This window comes from Wasmannia auropunctata, unplaced genomic scaffold (assembly GCF_000956235.1).
Source record: "Wasmannia auropunctata unplaced genomic scaffold, wasmannia.A_1.0 LD336106.1, whole genome shotgun sequence".
NCBI classification, from domain to species: domain Eukaryota; kingdom Metazoa; phylum Arthropoda; class Insecta; order Hymenoptera; family Formicidae; genus Wasmannia; species Wasmannia auropunctata.
In genome coordinates this window covers 3,435,061-3,440,356 of record NW_012026784.1, presented here as the reverse complement: position 1 = coordinate 3,440,356, position 5,296 = coordinate 3,435,061, and the positions used below count along the sequence as shown (strand labels likewise).

At 49.2% G+C, this 5,296-nt stretch overlaps 1 pseudogene; it reads right to left on the bottom strand.

Annotated features, from left to right (window-relative positions):
* Nucleotides 1-3,400: 3,400 nt before the first annotated feature.
* Nucleotides 3,401-5,296, bottom strand: part of LOC105456702 — a 3,479-nt pseudogene continuing 1,583 nt past the window's right edge.

The window sequence follows — 5,296 nt, the reverse complement described above, 5'->3', positions numbered from 1 at the left end:
CGTGTGCTCTTCCGATCTCAACTTTGATCTTATGCAAGATTGCTGTCGCGTCATTTCAGTTTCGTCCAGAAGACATCGCACGTAATTGTTAAATATTATCGATTTTGCTACGACATTACTCTTGACACCTTTTACCTTTTTTGTATCTTTTTTACCATCAACACGCAAGGCATACAGCTTTGCTCTAAGCCCGACGAATTCGGTCATGATTGTGTTTTCATCCTTCATCAGACCTGGAACCTTTTTATTAGCGAGCGGAATACCATACACATTATTAACCGCGTAATCGCTCGTATCAAATTTCCTAATATCACGCTTCATGATTTCATAAACGTCGTCGCATTCGATATGGTAAATAAGACTATCAGTATCGGTGTACATTACTTTACACTTTTATTGAAAAGAAGCTTGCATGTAGTCGTGATGAAATTAGTACAAACAAGTCTTAGATATGTCGAGGATACACATACCCACGTAGATTGGTTTGTTAAACTACCCCGATCTAAGCTTTAGGAGTATACCCCGATGTGACAACCGTCCGTTTTAGCGCTCGGGCTAGCTCGTCGGAGCCAGGGCTAAAACGTAGTTCGTGCGGAAGAGAAAGGCGCGGGATCGAAGAAAACGGTGCCTCGAGATTTCTGGCAGTAATTTACCTTTATTCTATAGTAACGATTATCAGGTATTCTCCCTGGAATAGAGGCCCTATTACATTAGTTTATAAACGCACGAACGGACACGTATTTACAATTATTTACACAACGCGCATTTATTATGCGGGGTCTCGGCCCTGTATTCGCGTCGGCGGGGGCGGTCGGACGGGCGGCACGCGGGTGTCGGCACGGTTCGGAGCGGGTGCTTCGTACGCTGGCCGTGTCCCAGCCGTGGTAGCGCAATCGCTACCCTCTTCGCGGCGTAGATACGGAGGACGGGAGTCGAACCTCTGCGTGTCCGGTGTCTAGATGACTAGAACGAAATCATGACCCCGATTTTGCCGAGCGGTCCGATGTAGGATGGAGTTCTCACCGGAGGTCCGTGATGTCACGGGAGAGGCAGCGCAACCACGACCTCTGTTTCCTCTGGATAAGTGGCGGAGCGGAGCTCAGTCGAGCGATGTGACTCGCTCGCTAAGCTGGCGAAAAAAGATCCTTCTCGTCCCCGGCCTTTTATACCCCCGGCGTCGGTAGGGTGTTATCGCTATTGGCCCCATTCCGCCGTGGCGACCGGGGTGCCAGGTTTTGGGTGCGCGTGTACCGGGGTGGCAATGGCGTGCGCGCACCGTTCTATTTGCGACCGCGCGCTCGCTGGTAACCGATCGCTTACATAACGGTTTGAGAAGTGTGGGCGCAGTGCGCCTGTCATCGCCCCGCAGGTGTTTGATGGGGCGGCATCCGGCTGATGTTTTTGCCAGGCATCCGGCCGCGGCCGGGTAGCGCGATGACGATGTCGATTTTGTACTCGCATTGTTATATCACCCCCCTCTTGCTGAGTGCCTGAATTTAGAGGCACTAATCCAAACGGCGGATGTTTCGAACGGATCCATCTCCGTTGAACCGAATCCTCCAGCGTTTCCCTTCCTTCCAGGCTGTCCATTTTTGTGAAACGTGGGCGGAGAAATGGGGAACCTCCACTATTCGCCCTGGCTCGACTTGCACCGGGATCTGTGGTGGCGGTAGGGGCCCCATTACCCTTGCGGGTGTCAGCGTCGGCCGTTCTGCTGCGACCGGGGCCGGTGGTGGCGGTGGTCGTCTTTTTGGAGGCGGCGGTGGTGGTTCCGTCATCCAGGCTCGCTTCGCCCGTTGCTGCGCGTCGGACCGTTGTACGATACAGCCCACGATCGGCACGTTTTTTTGTGCCGGTACGCGGGGGTCCTCGTGTTTCGGTATTTGCGAGCTGGTTACCTCATTTGGCGATTGGTTCAGGTGTAGTCGCCGGATCCAGGGGTCGATCTCCGGGTGTTCGGGATCGTACTCCTGTAGGAGGTCGTCAATTACTGCGATGATTTCGCTGTGCTCCATGTCTGTAGCTCGAGTGAGTCGGATGGGTTTCGGTGTGGCTCTCGCCCTGTCGTGTGTTTTTGGTGGGTTTGGGGGGGGGGGTCGCCTGTTTACGCTTCGTATTTAGTACGGATACTGTCAGCGTCATTGTTTTGTTTGTCAAGACCGGCTATGGAGGGGGTGTCCTCGTCTTCGTCCCCCGTGTTTTCCATGAGTGCGGGTTTTAAGTCTTGGACGTGTATGTGTCTTGCCCATCGCCCGTTGCGGTTGCGTAGGTTTACGATGACGGGCGATATGATTTGTTTTATTCCGAAAGGGCCCGCGAATTTCGAGGCTAGTTTAGCGTTAAATGCAGCCGTTTTATTGGAGAGTGGGTACTCGCGTTTCCATACCCACTCCCCGATTCGCGGTAGCCATGCTCGGCGACGCAAGTTGTAATATTTTTGCTGAGTCTGAAACGCGCGCGCGAGGTTGATTCTTACGAGTTTAAAAGTCTCCTCGAGGTGTTTTTGCTTGACGCTAGGTGGCGAGGCGGCGGCCCGCGTTATTGCGTACGGTGTGCCGAGTGGCGCGAGTTTCCGTCCGAGGTTTAGGAACGCGAGGATATATTTCGTTGCTTCGTGTTTCGCGGAATTGTATGCAAATTGTAGTTGCGGTATTCGTTCGTCCCAATTTTTGTGGTTCTTGCCGACAAACTGTGCGATCATTGTCTTTAACGTCCGATTGGTTCGTTCGACGGGGTTGCAATGTGGGGCGTGTATGGGGGTGAACGTGTGTTTTATGCGGAATGCGGAGAGAAGCTCTGTCAATTGTTTGGCGCGCAGCTGGGTGCCGTTATCCGAATGGATACTTTCTGGGCATCCGTGCCGATAAATGAGATTTTTCTCGATGCAGTCTGTAACTGCCGGGGCGGTGGCGCGGCGCAGGGGGCACATTTCCACCCATTTTGTGAATCTATCTTGTATATTGAGCAACCACGTGTTTCCCTTCTTTGATCGGGGTAGGGGGCCTACCAGATCCATTGTTACCTGCTGCCAAGGGCGGATCACGGGGATGGCATGTGCCAGCCCAGCTGGCTTTGCTTGGTTTGCCTTGAATTTTTGGCAGTTCTCGCATTTCCTGACGTATGTCATGATTTCGCGGAACATGCCCGGCCAGTAATAATTTTGCGCAATGCGGGCGATAGTTTGCGTAATCCCAAAATGGCCGGCCGTTACGTCATCGTGATTTTGTTGTAGAATTTCGGTTCGTAGTTTCCGTGGTACGCATTCTTTCCACTGTTCCTCTGCCGGTGTGTCTTTGAAGTTTAAGTCGTGTATTATGTGCCGGAATAGTTTTCCTTCGCGTATGTCGTAGTCCGAGACGGTTTGCGGTTCTTCCTGTACGCGTTTTAACATTCGGCGGTACTATGGGCATGACGGTGAAGTAACAGCCGCCACGTTTACTAGGCGCGACAGCGCATCCGCGACCCGGTTCAGCGCTCCTTTTCTATATTTGATCTCCATGTCATATTGCTGGAGTTCAAAGGCCCATCGTCCGAGCCAGCCGGTGGGCGCGTCTAATTTTTTTAACCATCGTAGGGATTGGTGATCCGTGATGACCATGAACGAGTAACCCTCCAGGTAGTCGCGCATCCGCCGTGTCTGGTACTTGGAACGTATGGCCATCATTGTAAATAATTCATTGAGTCCAGAATTATTAAGCTCATCGCGCACTATAAAAAATATATTAACAAAACTATTGCAGTTAAATAATAAAGCTATCGTACTTTTTTGAAGACCAAATCTGCTCCAATACACTCACACATTTTCTCATCCGCTTGCTTCATGCGCATTACAGTCAGTCACTGAAACAATACACTCACACATTTTCTCATCCGCTCGCTTCATGCGCATTTCAGTCAGTCACTGACTTCAGGAGTCTATGCTCACACGTGTAACAAGCAACACAAATAAATATAATCGGTTTATGTTTAAAGTAACTGCTCGCCTTTCACTGAGTTCAACATCAGTTCAAGCTACGCAATCACTTCAAAATCAGCTACAAAGACCTTCAACATACAGTTACAATTCATAAAAAATTTAAGAACTAATTACCCTGTAACATCCCGAGTGGGTGACACTGATTTGATACAACAAGCCGGTCCATCCGGTATTGCTTCTAAGTCAAACGACAGCACAGGACATATAAGAAACAGTGATAGACAAGAAGCCTCAAAAGAAAAATAAAACATGAAAAAAGTAAAATTTATTGCTAAGAAGAAGCTGGCTTACCAATAAGCCTTTGACATTAATTATATCTAATTATATCAAGAATACAACGATCACGCGACACTTGTACGCCACTTCCGATGTTAATCGCGTGACACGCACTTTATTGTATTCCGACAAAAGAAGTTACAACCGCATCGAATAGCATCAACCCGCAAACGCCGCGGCTGAAGATGTGACACTGCTCGATATCGATGTCTTCTCTAGGAAAGCATGCTGGGAGTTAAATTCCGTAGCCGCTGCGGTACGACTTCGCAATGACGCAAAGACTGGATAATTCGTCTTGAGAATCTTCAAGTTCAATCGAAAGATAAATGACGCGTTTATTCCGTGCGCGAATGTGATGGATGTGACTTTATCCTCGGCGCGCGACGTGATGGAGCTTTAATGTCATATGGGATCTCGGAGGAAGCCAGCAAAACTGACACGGCTCCTCTCACAGTTTTTTTTGCGCGGAAACGCCGCGGAAACAAAACATACCCGCCACGCTAATAAAATTTGACAGTGCCTGGGATACGGTATCGCTAGCGCAAAATGGCATAACGGGACGCGTGTAGGGTTGGCTAAAGATTAAATCCCATTGTTTCCATTTTTTCTTGTCGCGCTATTGCCTCGCGAAACAGCTAGAAAATCATCCGGGGATTAATAATGCGTAAATTAATTAGAAAAAACGTAGCGTTTTTTTTACGTGAATTAAATTAGCAGTTGACTAATAGTTTCACTTTAGAATTGCGATAATTAATAGTAAAAACGAGCTAGATAAGAATTACAAGTGACTCGCATGGCACTCCGCATTGCATCCGGAAAATGAGTAACAGCAAAACTATTTTTAAAAAAAACTTTTTTTTCGCCAGCCCAGCAAACGAGTCACATCGCTCGGCTGAGCTCCGCTCCACCACTTATCCAGAGGAAACAGAGGTCGTGGTTGCGCTGCCTCTCCCGTGACATCACGGAACTCCGGTGAGAACTCTATCCTACATCGGACCGCTCGGCAAAATCGGGGTCATGATTTCGTGGCCTCGAGTCTAGTCA